At 41.0% G+C, this 16,228-nt stretch overlaps 1 protein-coding gene across 2 annotated transcripts in view; it reads left to right on the top strand.

Moving 5' to 3' along the window:
- The window catches only part of PSMB7 (proteasome 20S subunit beta 7), a 63,329-nt gene that overhangs the window by 16,263 nt on the left and 30,838 nt on the right, over positions 1-16,228 (top strand). The window lies entirely within an intron of this gene.

The raw sequence follows: 16,228 nt of genomic DNA on the forward strand, positions 1-16,228 counted from the left end.
GGAGGAAGATTGGCATTGAGGGGGTCTAGAGGCAGAGAGGGAGATTGCATTTGGCCAGAAATATTGAGGATATAGTGGGGTCTGGTGACAGTGGGGATGGCCACTGTCATTACAGAGAGCATTTAGAAACCAGCCAACCATGAGGCCAGCTCCCAGGTGTCTTGTCTTCATCCTCTCCTGACTTCGCAGTATCAGTCCCTTCCTGGGTCTTGACTGCAGAGGCACAGTTAACTCCTTTGCCTGGGGCCACTTCCCTTCCAGTTGGGCCCCTTTTCCTGTTTTCTTTCCTGTTGCCCCTCTAGCCCTCTGGCAACGGAGCCACCTTGTATCTCTCACCCTCCCCTGGCAGGTGCCTGCACGCCACTTTGTAATGCTGCCTTCCTTCAGAAGGCCTGTTCTGCCCTGAGTGTTCCTGCTGGGATCTAGCCTTAGAAGCTGTTTCCTCGTGACTACCCCAGGCTGAGTTAGCAAGTACCTCTCAGGGCATAGGTGTGAAACATGATTCTTCCTCTGCCCTAGCTCTGGTCCCTCCCAGACATGTGAACATTTGAGATCTCTGAGAATAGAATCCTGTCTTACCTTCAGTCTCAGGGAGTCCTGTGTGACTTGGTGAATATTTGATTGTGAAATAATTTTCTGGTTTGCTAACTTTATTGTGTCAAAAAGTATCTGAAACTTAGCATTAGAAACCTTAGCTACTGGTTATTTTTGGTGACCTGTTTACAGTACCCTTGGACTAGAGTTAGTTTAGATTGTATTCCAGTTGGGGGACCCCAGGTTACCTGTGAGAGAATAGCACAAAGCATTGCATATGTGGTAGGGCTTCTTTTTTTTCTATAAAGCTAAGTATTGGGGTGCCTGGGTGGCTCAGTTGGTTAAGCAGCTGCCTTTGACTCGGGTTATGATTTCAGGGTCCTGGGATCACGCCACGCATCGTGCTCCTTGTTCAGCAGAGTCTGCTTCTTCCTCTCCCTCTGCTGCTCCCCCTGTTTGTGCTCACTTTCTGTCAAATAAATAAGTAAAATCTTAAAAAAAAAAAAGCTAAATATTATTTCAGATTTAAGGCATATTATGGAGTGTCTCTGTGCCAGTCTGCTAGTGCTGTCACATTATTTACAGTTAAAATTTTATGTAGGGGATGCTATGTTTGCTATTTTATTGATGAGAAACCTGAAGTTGGAGAAATTTATGGTAAGTTGCTCATTTTTGCTTTGCCTGTAAATGGCAAAGCTGGCATCTGAACTCTCATAGCTCAGACAAGCCCCTGTACAACACAGCTGCTTTGATTTTTTTCATTCTACAGGTGTTACTTCATTAAGCTATTAAGCCTTGCTTCTGAATACTGAAAATATTTATACAAATTCCCAAAAGGTATTTATTTGTTTTGCATTTTTTCGGCTGCTTAAGTGCAGATTTTTTTTCCTGCATATTAAAAACAGTATTTACTGAGACCGCTTTGTAGTTATCAAAGGAAAAATTTAAAAATTAAACAGTTTTACCATCCAAGACAAAATGATTTTTACTTTTTGATATTTTCTAATCCAAGTCCATTGTAAAGAGGAATGCTTTACCACAGAATGTAAAATAAAATAGTTTTTGTACTGCTCTGGCTCTGTGTTGGTCATTTTTTAAGTTTCTTTCTTTCTTTTTTATTATTATTTATTTATTTATTTATTTTCTTTCTTTTTTAAAAAATATTTATTCATGATAGAGAGAGAGGAGAGAGAGAGGGGCAGAGACACAGGCAGAGGGAGAAGCAGGCTCCATGCAGGGAGCCCGATGTGGGACTCGATCCCTGGTCTCCAGGATCATGCCCTGGGCCAAAGGCAGGTGCTAAACCGCTGTGCCACCCAAGGATCCCCATTTTTTAAGTTTCTTTTAGCCATTGTTCACTTTTGAACAGGGCTTGCTTGCATCTTTCCCTGGGGTGGTAGCTGTGCAGGGCTGCCTTTCTTCTTAACCAGGCATTTCTGGCTCTAGTTGCTGCTTTCTTCCTTCTTTCTCCCCTGCCTTCCTTCCCTTCCCTCTTCGTTTCCTTGGTTCCTTTTTTCCCCCCCTTCTTTTCTTTGAGGGAGTAGGGAGCTGAATGTCAAGGGAAAACTCCACAATTTCCATTTGGTGGATTTTGTTTTAATTCATGTTATACTTGACCATTGAACAATAGGGGCCAAGAGTGGGTTAAGGGTACCTACCCCCTGCACAGTTGAAAAATTCACGTTTTTGACTCTCCAGAAACTTAAGTATACTAATAGTCAGCTGGTGCCCAAAAGCTTTACTGATAACATAAACATTCCATTGATGCATATTTTGTATGCCATATATATCATATACTGTGTTCTTACAATAAAGTAAGCCAAAGAAAACATTAAGAACATCATAAAGAAGAGAAAATACATTTATAATACTGTATTGTATCGAACAGAATTCCCATATAAGGGGTTCTGTGCAGTTCAAATCTGTTGTTATTTGGGTTAAGCTTATAAACCAAACTTAAAACTACAGATAGAATGGAAAGCCTTCCTAAACGAAATGTTCCCATGAAGCATTAGCATTCACTGTGGGATTGAGGCTTTCCATAAGAGTAGCATGAGAAAATGAATATTTCATGTAAATTCTCCTGTTTTAGTTAAATTATGAGTTTTTTATTATGAGAAACAACAAAACTTTGTAATTAATCTTTTTTTTTCCTTTCCTGAGTGATTTGACAGTAAGAGCTGGAAGCTACAAATTACCCATAAGACAAGGGTGTCTAAATTTTGTCTACCCATGGGCCCATATTGGCGACTAGCCAGGTGCCTGAAGGCTACTCTTAATTTACATTGAGTAGAAGACACCTGTCTTTTTCGTGCATCTTTAACATGTTGGCACAGCTCATTGAGCACAGGGTCCAGGAGCCTCCTCTCTGAGGGCTTGCCTGCCTCAGGATTTACTTGGGAGAAGAATGTATCGAATTCCTTGTGGTGTGGCCCTTGGACACCTGTCCTAAATCTTTTGTGGACATGATGTTGACCATAATGATAGCAACGTTCATCCAGCAGCTTTCTAGCTGCAGTGCCAGCAGCTGTCATGAGATGCTTTTTTGATTTAATCTTTTCAACATTCCAGGGTGGGTACTGTCATCCCTGTCTTACCGTTCTGGAAATTGAGGCTCAGAGAGGTGTGCTGAGGTCATATAGCCACGGCATGCCTGAGCCTGGTATGGGAACTGTGGCTTCTGTGACTTTCCCTCCCTTGGCTGTGTTATTGGTGTGAATGGTATGTGTCATGTGGTCCAGACCAAATATGATTTGGTCCATTCTCAGAAAAGAAGGGGCCCCTAGGTTTTATTATTTCTTTTTTTAGGAGAATAATTTACAAGAGACTGTAGGTGATTGATTAGTGTGATTGTTGAAAGCCAGATAGGATTCTTTGATTTTTCTTTATTGAGAAAGGGAAAAGGGCTTTGGTTGTATGTCTTATAGACAAAATGTGGGCTCTTTTAATTCTCAGATTAATTAGCTTATTCTTTTAACTTGCCAGCTTTTCTTTTATTAGGCAAACTAAAGTAGTGTCAGGAGAAGCTTGGGGACCATCTTTTGCTATTAGTTTGGCAGTGTTCCTTGTAGCAGCATTGGCAAGGTATGTAAAATTTTTATTTTTGCCCACTTATTCACATAAGAATTAATATGAATAAAATTTCAAGCATGACATTCCTGGAAATGAGGCCCTTGGACAATTTAGGAATACTAACTTAAGGAATAAACATTGCTATGCATCATTAGGGAAGACTTGGGGTCATTGCCAAGGCCATCCAGGTAAAATTTGATCTCCAAATAAACTGGTTGTACGTTTTCCTAATTACTGAAATATACCTCTTAAGCCCCAGTTTACAGAGCCTCCTAGCAATTAAAAAGATTTGGGACAGAGTAATAAACATACTGGATGTCTCACCTTGTGGGCAAAAAAAGAGTCTTGGAATTAAGTTGGAGCATCGGTAGGGAATTCAGACCTGCCATTTTTTCCATATTTTTACAGTAAAGTGCAGTCTTTGTGCAGACATTTTGGTATCTCCACATGACTTGATTTTGAAAATTTTCCTGCTCTGGATCAAATTAGTGCACTACAAGATGGCAAATGTTTCTTCTACGTTCATTATCAACTCTTAAATGAGCTGTGAACTCAGCATCACTGTATGTGGTTCATAGGCCTACATAAAAGCCTTCTCGGAGGGCATGTGGACTTCATGACTCTAGCATCACTGGAAAACTCTTTTTCCTAATAGTGTGGACCATGTGACTGTGCAGGGGTTCCACAAGCTTGGGTCTCCATCATTACTAGAGTGATGCTCAGAGCCCATTTTCTATGAAAGGTACCCTGTTCTGTTGGGGGCTTTGTCCAGGCAGCTAGGGACTATTTAGAACAGCATGTCTGTAACCACCTGAGGCATAACCTAGAATCCTAGAAAGAGATGGAAGTCCTGGCTCAGTCCTAGTCCTCCTTGACCAAGACTGGTCGCCTAACCTTTCTGAACCTCAAATCTCTCGAAAAATAAACAATTTTTCTTTGACTTGGGAAGGTCCCAGGGTTTTTGGGGTACTGCAATGTAATGTGTGTGAACACGATGTAAAAAACCATGTTCTTTTCTGTGCATTTGTGGCTCTTACCATTATTTTTCCAGTTACTGTGGTATAGTAAAAAGAGCTGGTCTTTGGAGTCCAACTGGGTTCAGATCTAAGTCCTACATTTATTAGCTTTTGACTCTGATTTCATCTGTAGAATAGGGCTTAGGGGAGTTCTCCCATGGGAAACCATACAGAAAAAATTCTTTGTATGTAGCACAGCAAAGATGTTTAGTGCATATTTAGTGCTAATAACATTCCCTGTGTGCAGTTCAGTCTATACTAAGATTTCCCTGGAAGTTTTTCCTTCTTTGATTCAGTATGATGCGTTTCAGAAGATTTAAAATGTAATGTGCAGTGCTTGGGTTTTACATGTTAACATTTATGTTGCTGTGAAATGCTAGGAAATGAAACAACTGGAAACCAAAAATCCGCAAAAGTTGGATTATGCATCTTGATTTTCTGTTTACCGTGAAGGTGGTACTAAGCCAATAGATGGTGCCGTTAAGTTAGAAAATGAGAAAATATTTACTTTTAAAACTCATCCTTCTATTGCAGGGAATGTAATCTAGCCAGCCCTCACCAGTTCTTAATCTGTTCTGATTAGGGTGATTTTGTTCTTGATTACATGTAAAAAAAATATTTAATATCTCTTGTAGGTAAAGTTGAATTAATGTGTAGGGTGTTGTTCTTGCTATTTTTTCTGCTCTGAGATTTGACCATGAAGTCTTTTCTGACGAGTTCAGTCCCTAGTCTACACCCAGGGAAAAGCCCTTGCCAGATGTACTTTTTAGAACAGTTAAATGCAGTCCTTGCAGTTTTCAAGTTCTTTGCTTTAGACCCTACTGCAGAGAGAGTGAGGCTAACTAATTCATTTCTACCTGTTCTTGTTCTAGAATTGGGCCAGAATTGGCTTTGGCTATGAAAAGTGCCTTCGTACTCTTATAACCTAGTGTTCAGTTTTAACTTGCTTATTAGACACACCAATTGGAAAGTTATTTTATGCATCAGAAGACTTTTCACTGTAGAGTTCATAGAGCTAGGGATTTGCTGCCAGTCATAACTGCTATGACTAGCTGTGTGACTTTGGGTAGGTTCCTTCACTTGTCTGAACTTGGTTGGAGATAATAACAGCTAGTCCATAGATGGTGTCAGTGAGGAAATATATGTACCAGTGCTTTGCATATTTTTTTCAGTATGTAGGATTGCCTGTTGTTTGCACACAGGCTCTGTGGATGAGATAAACCTTTAGTGATGATTAAGGCTAAGTGTGTTTTATAAATTATCAAACTCTGTGTTCCTTTGTTCTTGAGGGTTCAGAGGGGCATGAAAACTTGAGAAAGGCCAGCAAAGTGGAATAAACTGCAATTTGGAAAGTTATTTTGAAATGTGGACCAGAGCAGAGGATGCCTTTGAAAAGACCTGTCAGTTTGGACTGCTTTGAGCTCCTGCAGTAGGAGGGAGAAGCTGTGCCCTTGTGCTCATGACCTGAGTGTTGGGGTCCTGGCAGAGCGTAGTGATGTGGAAGACTAAGAGAGGCCTATTTTAAGGAAATTCTCATCTTCTGTCTTATCCCCCTAAGCAGAGAATTAGGGGACTCACAGAGGAGTCCTCTGTTTGAAGGAGAATAATTTTCTGTTCTCATACTTTGTGGCATTTCTTAAAAATACATGAATAAAACAAAACTTTCACTTTAGCCTAGGTGCATTGATTTGTTAGTCTTTTCTTAAGTGTTTATAACCTATCAGGTCGATGAGACGTTGAAGTTGCAATTAGAAGAAAAATTCCAAGGTGCCTGGGTGGCTCAGTGGGTTAGGCCTCTGGGGTTAGGCGTCTTACTCCCGCTCAGGTAGTGATCCTCAGGTAGTGATCCTGGGGGTTGTGGGGCAACCCTGTGTCACATGGGCTCCCTGCTCAGCGGGGAGTCTGCATCTCTCCCTCTCCCTCTGCCCCTCCTCCTGCTCATGTTCTCTTTCTCTTAAATAAATAAATCTTTAAGAAAGAAAAATCCTTGATTCCTTTAAGTTGGTGTTTTAGGTTATTTGCTTTGAGTAACATTAAACTCCCTTTTTTTAATTTTTTTTTTTTTAATTTTTATTTATGATAGTCACAGAAAGAGAGAGGCAGAGACACAGGCAGAGGGAGAAGCAGGCTCCATGCACCGGGAGCCCGACATGGGATTTGATCCTGGGTCTCCAGGATCGCGCCCTGGGCCAAAGGCAGGTGCCAAACCGCTGCACCACCCAGGGATCCCTTAACTTCCTTTTGACTATATTTAGAAAAGGAGCTGCATTTTGGGGGGAATTAGTTTTTAAGTGAAAATGTCATTGGATGCTTAAAAATCTATTTCTTTTTTTTTTTTTTTTTTTTTTTTTTTTTAAGATTTTATTTATTCATGAGAGACACAGAGAGAGAGAGAGAGTCAGAGACACAGGGAGAAGCAGGCTCCATGCAGGGAGCCTGACCTAGGACTCAATCCCAGGTCTCCAGGATCAGGCCCTGGGCTGAAGGTGGCGCTAAACCGCTGAGCCACCTGGGCTGCCCTCTTTTTTTTTTTTTTTTTTTTTAAGATTTTATTTACTTATTAGAGATCATGAGCGGGGTTGGGCGGGGAGGGCAGAGGGAGAAGCAGACTCCCTACTGAGCAGAGAATCCAGGGAGCCCAGTGCTGCAGGCTTGATCCTAGGACCCTGAGATCATGATCTGAGGCAGAAGGCAGATGCTTAAGCAAGTAGGCCAACCAGGTGCCCCTAAAAGTCTATTTATAAGCATATTAAATAGAGTAATTTTTTTTATTCATTGGGAATAAAAGGTAGAATCTTTGACATTGAGGTACATTTGCTGATGAAAAGGAAGCATTCTTCCACCTCACAAGGGGTTTAAATGCAATACTCAGTGCTTACTCAGGAGTGAAAACATCAAATTAAACTGTTTATGCTGACAAAGGACAAATCTGGATTTCAGCAACCCATGCAAGATTGTCTGATTGCTTGGCCTGCCCCGCCTTGAAGCTTTTGGCCAGGACTTACAATGAAATGCATGCATATAATTAAACCATTTCAAATCAGTGTCTGAGCTCCCTGAGCAATGAGAGGTGCTCCACTACTCTCTAGTGGCTGAATGTGGTCCCCTGACACCAACTTTGCTTTATATTCATAAATCAGCTCTTCATACATTGGCAGCGTTGGCCTCCAGTGCAGGTACCAACACCAGGAGACTAGTCCTCATAGACAGGAGCGGAGTGAAAAATGATCCCAATCCATGGGTCTGTGGAAAGCACCAAATTTTACCCTGGATGAGTGGCCAGTTGACTAACAATGAGCAAGTGTGAGTAAGCACTCTGTCAGGTAGAGCTGACACTGATCGATTAGAATGTTCTGTGTGTTACTCTTTTCGCTGCATACATCTTACCCCTTGGCAGGCCATGGTGGCAAACAGGTCCTTGGGCACTTAAAATGGACCGCTCCTTAGCAGAAAGAGCAGCTTTTTTCCTGAAAATAACTGGTTAAATTGATTTGGGGAAAAGCAATAGAAATTCATTTCCTGGGGATCCCTGGGTGGCTTGGCAGTTTAGTGCCTGCCTTGGGTCCAGGGCGTGATCCTGGAGGCCTGGGATCATGATCCTGGAGGCTGGGGATCGAGTTGCGCATCAGGCTCCCTGCATGGAGCCTGCTTCTCCCTCTGCCTGTGTCTCTGCCTCTCTCTGTCTCATGAATAAATAAATAAAATCTTAAAAAAAAATCTATTTCCTGCTGCCTGTCAGAACTTCTTGACTTTGAAAAAAAAATGTTTTGAAGACCTCTGTTTCCATGAAAACTGCCAGCCCTGAAACTTGTTGAGAATGATTATATAAAATAGCTCCTGGAGGACGGGGACTTTGTCTTAGAGTAATTACAATTGCTAGCTTTTGTTGTGCCAGACATTCTGCTCTCCATGTGTCATGTCCTTCAAGTTTCCCAGCCACCCAATGAGGAAGATCCATTCTGTCATCACCCCCGTTGTAACAGGGAGGCAGCTAAGGCTAGGGCAGCGGGCTGCTGTACTGCAGCTTTCTGGGGACAATCATGTTGTGCTTGGGGTGGTGGTGCTTCCTGGAACATCTTGGCAGCCTTGCCAGGCTCGGAGCGTCCCCATGATGTGCTGGAGAAGGACCACACTCCTGCACAGCCATGTGTTCCCAGAGCCTGCTGCCTGCTGGGCTCCTGGGATGGTTGGTTTGAGAGAATGAGTGGGAAGTTGCCCTTCTAAAGTGTAGAGCCACCAGACCTAGGTTTGGGTCTTGGCTTCACTTCTTACTGACTGTACTGCCTTCACTAGCTGAGCCTCTGTTTCTTTGTCGGTAAAATTAGGAAATACCTATATCACTTAAGTTCAGGGCCTGGGACTGAAAAGGCTCCCAATAAATGCTTTCCCCTTTTCTAATTTGGGAGTTTGTGAGCATAGACCTTATTAGAAAAGGCAGATTTCTACCTGCCGGCTTTCAGTTCCTTCTAGGAGTTTGACTTAGAGCAGTGGGTTTAGAAAATGGTTTTAGTCTTTTGTTTCTTCAGTGTTTTAAAAAACATAGGTTCTAGAATTGTAAAGTTTGATTTAGTACTTGAGTGAACACTATAAAAATACTGTTTCCTGTTTTTTTTATTTTTTATTTTTAAGATTTTATTTATTTATGAGAGACGAGAGAGAGGCAGAGACATAGGTAGAGGGAGGAGAAGCAGGCTCCATGCAGGGAGCCTGATTTGGGATTCGAGGATCACGCCCTGAGCAGACACTCAACCGCTGAGCCACCCAGGCATCCCGTTTCCTGTTTTTTTTTTTTTTTTTTTTTTTAATTTTTAATTTTTATTTATTTTTCCATTTCCTGTTTTTTAAAAAGCTCTTCTCAAGTCATTTTAATGCAGGTGTTTTTGAATATATGGAACAGGTAAAAGTGATATCTTGGTAAAATACATTTCAGATTTTGTCCCAAGTTGGGTTGTTCTCTCCGAAAAAGTTAAATTCAAACTGGACTACTAGTACTGATAAGCTAAGGTCAGAAATGCCTTCAGGAGTTTTGGAAAATGGAGGCTAATTTCAGTTTTCTTTTTCATTAAAATTTTTTTTGAATGGGACTATTTTAAAGTAAATACTCAGAACATACTTGAATGGCATTGCTAAACAGTGAATGACATCTGTTTAATTATTTAGAACATTTAACTAAAATCCCAGGCTCATTTAAATTTCTGAGCGAAACAACACAAATTAACCATACCTGGATGTGTGCTATTCATTCTGCTGATGTTTGAAGAAAAAGCAGTTTGGAAAGCATGTTCTTTTTGGGGTGGTGAGCTAAGGAAAATACAGCTGTTTCCATGCTTACTTGTTAATCTTGATCTCAAACATTTGACTTTGCTACTTAACACAGAACACAGAATGGAAGGAACATCAGATGCTTTAAATTCAGAATGATCTGGGTTCAAATCTCAGATTTGTTAATTATTGATTATGTGATCTGGGCAAGTTGCTTACCTCTGAGATTGTCTCCTCTTTGTAAGATGGGACTACTCAGACCTGCCATGTCTGAAGAGCAGACAAAACCGACGGGACTGTGCTTTGACATTTCTTAAACACCATGTGTCTGTATTTGTTGTGGTCTGCTTAGTAATTTGAGTGCCACAGCACAGACTTCTGCATAATCTGGTTTGAGGATCTGGCTTGAGGCTGATCTGCTCAAAAGACTTCATTATTAAGATGCTTTTACCTTTAAGATAATCCTAAGGAAGCCCTCGTGGTGGAGAGACATGGTGTGTATATTTGTTTGTGATGATTGATTGCTGTCGTTCCTTGGAACTATTGACTCATGCATGGATTGACCTTCAGGCCCCTGTATAGAAATTTCAGGAGTAAGCTGCATGCTGCTGCTTTTAGCAGCACGACTTGTGACGGCTGGCAAGATCTTGGGCTTCTTGCTTTTTCTTTTTAGTTTTTTCATCCTGTACCGTGTCAAATTCTTATTTTCTCCAAGCATATGCTTTAAGAAAGTGCAGGTAATACATGGTCTTTTGAAGAAAAATAAGAAAATGTGAGTAAACAAAATAGTACCATCCAGATAGAAGCATAATATTTTGACTTGTATTTTTCCAGATTTGTAGAATCTGTCCTCTAAGCTTAGGTGTTAATATTGCTTTGGAACATGTTTTCCCCTATTGAATATTTTAACATGGACAACTTCTCAGTGCCAAAAAAAGTATTGTCATGTTTAATGACTGTATATATAATATTGTTTATTTTTTCTGATGTCTGATTGGTGGTGTTTTACCTTTACCTTTAGGCTTTTTGTTTTGCTAATCTAAACAGTGATCTTTTTATATACATAATTTGGGTACTTACCCATTTATTTCTTTAAAATGGCTCCCTAGCAGTGGAATTGCTGGTGGGGATGTATATACCATTATGCTTTCTTTTTAAAATTTTTTAAAAAAGATTTTATTTTATTTATTCATGATACACACACAGAGAGAGAGAGAGAGAGAGGCAAAGATACACAGGCAGAGAGAGAAGCAGGCTCCATGTAGGGAGTCAGATGTGGGACTTGATCCCAGGACAGGGATCACGCCCTGAGCCAAAGGCAGACTATGCAACCGCTGAGCTACCCAGGTGTTCCCTATTATGCTTTTTTTTTTTTTTTTTTAAAGGTTCTATTTATTTATTCATGGGAGACACAGAGAGAGAGAGAGGCAGAGACACAGGCAGAGGGAGAAGCAGGCTCCACGCAGGGAGCCCGACGTGGGACTCGATCCCGGGTCTCCAAGATCATGCCCTGAGCTGAAGGTGGTGCTAAACTGCTGAGCCACGTGGGCTGTCAGGGCTTATATTTTATGCTGTTTACAGGAGTTGGTCTTCCCCCTCCTCCCCTTAAGCCAGTGGCCTGCTATTAATAAGAGCAGATACTTCATTTTAAAAGATTGGCTGGAGGGCAGCCCTGGTGGCTTGGCGGTTTGGCCCAGGGCGTGATCCTGGGGACCCAGGATGGAGTCCCACATCGGGCTCCCTACATGGAGCCTGCTTCTCCCTCTGCCTGTGTCTCTGCCTCTCTCTTTCTCTCTCTCTCTAATAAATAAATAAAATCTTAAAAAAAAAAAATAAAAGATTGGCTGGAGCTGTGGCCCCTTGTGGCATTTTTGCCTGGGACCCCCTTCTCCTGGAAGTTAGCAGTGTGGATGGCCCCCACTGTCATCTTGAAGTGAGTCAGGCCCTGACAGTCAGAGATGGGGAGCAGACCTGCTTTTTAGGACTCCAGAGGGCATCTCTTGTGGGAGGAATTCTTTTAATGGCCACCAAACAGGAGTAGCTGGGGTGAAGTGGTATCCACCTGGTGGCTGCAGTGGATCGGGGAGTGCAGAGCAGTTCCTGGCCCCCTCGGGTGCAAGAGGGTTGAGTTGTATATCCTTCCCTCATCCCTGTCTCTCTCCACAGCCCAGGTTGGGAGTCCGGAGTGGTTGGGCAGGGAGGAGGTAGACAGTGAGCTCAGGAAGGACAGTGGGTATAGGAGGTGACCCTGTAGATTAGCCAAGTAGCCACTACTGTGTCTTACACCATCATCTATCTATCTATCTATCTATCTATCTATCTATCTATCTATCTATCTATCTTTCCTTCCTTCCTTCCTTCCTTCTTTCTTTCTTTCTTTCTTTCTTTCTTTCTTTCTTTCTTTCTTTCTTTCATTCATTCATTCATTTATTTATTTATTTATTTATTTATTTTTGCACCATCTTTTTAAATAGTGGTCACTGATTGCACCTCTTTTTTCTGTTTTAAAGAACTTTGTCTGGAAGCAACACTAGCTACTCAGCCACTGTGGGTGGGCTGAAAAAGGCAGACTTGGTGGAGGTTGCTAAGGATCAGCTACATGAAAACTACTGATGAAATGAGGTGGTGGCAGTAAAATGCAAGAACCCATGGAGGGCATTTTACTCCTGTGGTATCACAGAAGTTTGGACCAGACTACGACATAGAGTATGACATGGTTTTGTGGGTTTAAAGCCTTTTTTTCCTTTTGAACATTGAACTTGGCTTCACACTTGAGTTTGTCTTATATTCATCCCAGGATGTTAAATTAGGCCATAAATGTTCTTTTCCGCTTTATCAAGGCATTTACCGCTATCATCACTTCTTAAGGGCCAGCTCAGAGTTTTCCCCAACTCCATCATTGGGACAGTTGTCCTGAGATCAACCCAGCTTAATTCAGCACTTCTATTTCGTGCTCACTGTGTGCCTCAGACTGCAGATATGAAAATATGGACATGTTGTGGAGAGAAGAGTGATAAACCTGTGGTGAGGGGTTGTTCAGGGAAGTCTTGTGGGAAGAAGTAACCTCTCAGCTGGGGTTTGAAGCTGGCTAGGAGTTCTGTGGACTGTCAGTGGGGCAGAGGGTGGGGTTGGCTTGAAATGGTGTAATTTAGGAAATTGCCAGTTTTGTGTTAGGTGTCAATTGTGAGGAGGGGGTCAAGTCATGGAAGGTCATGCATGTCTGCTCTGAACTATTGTGGTATGAGAGAGTGTCTCTAGTCACACCTGAGACAGGACTCCTGCCCTGTACTTCTTAGTTCTGTAAGGCTAGACAAGAAGCTATATCACTTCAGTGGGATGACTAAATGGCCTAACGTGATGGGTGGCACGTGGTGGGTGCTCAGTAAAATGCCCTGGTTTTTTCCTCTTTGACTGCCTTCTCCTCCCGCCATTAGATAAGCTCTTTGAGGGCAGGCCTCCACACCCTTTGTTCCTAGAGCTCGTCCTGCATTTGTGGAAAGCATATTCCCTCTGATATCATTTCCTTCACCTGACATGCCTGCCATCTGAAGCAGAGGTCCTTGTTCAATGTCCCCTGGCTTTTCTGTTCATTTATTCCTTTATGGGAAGCCAAGGAGTTCTGTTGTCTAAGGTGACTTTGTTTTTGGAATAAAGGATCAGGGTAAATATTCCCTCAGAAAACTTTTTTTTTGAATGTGTCAGGCTGGGTTGGTTGATGCTGAAATCATGGAAAGTCTCAGGGCATTATTGTGGCTTAAAAATGGGATATAATATCTAAACATTTTGTAGGTCTCATGGCTGCTATACTAGCGTGGCATTAGTCAAGTGATATACTCTATACAGTTTTAAATGGCACTGAAACAAAATCTAGAAAACCTGAATACAGTTATTAAAGACTATTGGTCTCATTGAGTTTACCATCTTTTTTCTTTTTCCCCAGTTGCATTGCCTTTAAATTATGTGAGGATTTGCATCTTGTTCTCTTGCCACTTTGGGTAATTGTAGTCATATTTGAAATTCTGACTTCAGCGTTCTAAGTAGACACACGTTCAGGGTTTCCTGGAAACCTGTTGACAAACCAGTGCTACTCTATCTCCTAGCACTTCCACGTATTTCTGAAAAGGGGGCGCCAGAGTCCTCCTTTCCTAAAAAGCTGGGAGCAGGAGCTAATTTGCAAGTGATTTAGAAATTGTTATTAATGTTGAATTTCCCTTTCTTTTCAAGTGTATTTGGAGTCTGCTTATCTTTGATCTCAAGAGCAGGAGAATGAGGCAGTTTAGCAGGCTTGTGCTTTCCAGAAAAAGTTCTCGACACTCTGTCCGTGCTGTATAGGTTGGAGTGTGTGTTGGAAAGGGGAAGCAGAAATACAATGTATTACATGTCCACAATAGACTCCAGTGTTCTTTCTATGTTTACCTGGCCTGCACCTTCCAGCTCTTAAAGAAAAAAATTAGTCTCTGATAGTGTGAGAAGCATCCCCACACTGGAGAGACACTTTTTGTTTCAAGAGTTTAGATTTAGTACATAATTTCCACTTACAGAAGTTTTGTCTGTAAGCATTATTTCTAAGCAGGAAAGAAAAATTTGTTTTGATAAGAGAAGATTTACTATATTGGGAGGAAAATATTTTTCACTTCTTAAAATATTAGATGAAGCTAAGCAGAAGGAAGTATATGTGCCCAGGAAAAATAGTAAAATTAACTTTATCGTGCACTGCCAAAGAAAAGATGTCCTCAGAGTTAAAACAGGGCTAATAACTTTCAAGGAAAAATGTCTTTTTTTTGGTAAGCTTGGTTTTTTTTCTTTTAAAATAATTTATTAGCTATTAGCTCTTTGGTTACCTGCCCTCCCCTGTCTTGTTTTAACATTTATTTCAGGCCTTTGGTACATTTACCCTTTACTTTTTGGAGGGAAATTCTTGGACCACAATGGATAAGGCAAGCCTGCTGTTGGGTGCTCTGCAGGAGCATTTTCTATCTAGAAGTATTTTTTCCTGAGCTTTCCGTATTTGCAGTTTTCTTGTTTCTTCATGACAGCTGTCCTTTGTTTTCCACACCAAACCAGCTTTTTTTTCTTTTTTTTTTTTTAAACTAAGATTAGTTCTCACCTGTGCCTTAGAGCAGAAACTTGGCTTACTTTCCCCTCTTGATCCCTGAATCTCAGAGTAAATGTGTGACTCATAAAATGTTGGTGGACTTTGACTCTTATTTTCAGATTTTCGAGGACACATTTATTAACGAAATTGAGAGGTTTGGCTTTGGTGAATTTGTTCTTGCTTATATGCCGGTTTTTTTGGGGTGCACTGGTTTTATGGCTGTTTAATATCTATCTCCTTACCAAAAGAGATATTTTAATATCTCTTTAGATTTTCTTTTCTTTTTTTTTAAAGGAGAAAAAATGGTAAGAGGGGAAAATGGGGCTGCCTTTTGCTCCCAAGCCTAAATGAATAGTCATTGCTTGTAATACCAGTCTATACTTGACGCTTCCCACTGCTTTAGATGTGATGTATCTGGTGCTGTGAAGGTAATGATCCTCAACCACAGCAATATTCCATAACAGGAGTATCTGTCATATTCATCGGGATTACCATGTTCATTGATTTGTGTCTGTAAATCTGCTGTTTCTACCCTTTAAATTTGATCTATAATTGGACCTCCTTAAATGGTTCAGATAAGGTAGTCTGTATTTTCTCAATGCAGTGTGGCTGTCAGCTTCTCCTTTTTCATTATACATTCAGCAGACTTGATAAAATCAGCAGGACACCTCATTTGAAACTGTTTAATCGCTGCCTTTTTCCTTTGCTAAAACCATTGAGGTGGTCAAGCGATGTACACAAATCATTTTAAATAGAAAATATGGTTTTCCCTGTGACCTAGCTAAATAGATAGTGTTATGCAAAACAAGTTAAAAAGTAATAAATGCCAAAAAAATCTTCTAATTGGAGTAAAAAATTGTGGGCAACTCTATCCTCTCTCCAAAAGTAGAGTATCCTGAAATATTGCCAGGACCCTGTAAAGACAAGATGATGGTTTTCTAAAGATTCTCTGGTTTCTGAACAAAGCAAGTTTAAATTTTCAAATAGTGCTGAGCTGCCTTTTACATCCATTCAAAGGGAGCCCACACTTATTTGTAACGCCTTTATATCCTACTTTTGTAGGGAGAAATCTGCTGTCTGTTAATATCTATGCAGCGTAACCTTTCAGCCATTTGCTATTGTGATAATAAATTTTGTTTCTTTGTCTGTCATTTTGTCTACTCAGCTGTTACTCTTCAAAGTACGAACTAAAAATAATAGCTCCAAATAAATGCCACATAATAAAGTGTTTTACAGTTGAAGCCGGAAT

The sequence above is a fragment of the Canis lupus genome, chromosome 9 (assembly GCF_003254725.2).
Source record: "Canis lupus dingo isolate Sandy chromosome 9, ASM325472v2, whole genome shotgun sequence".
In the NCBI taxonomy this organism is placed as follows: domain Eukaryota; kingdom Metazoa; phylum Chordata; class Mammalia; order Carnivora; family Canidae; genus Canis; species Canis lupus.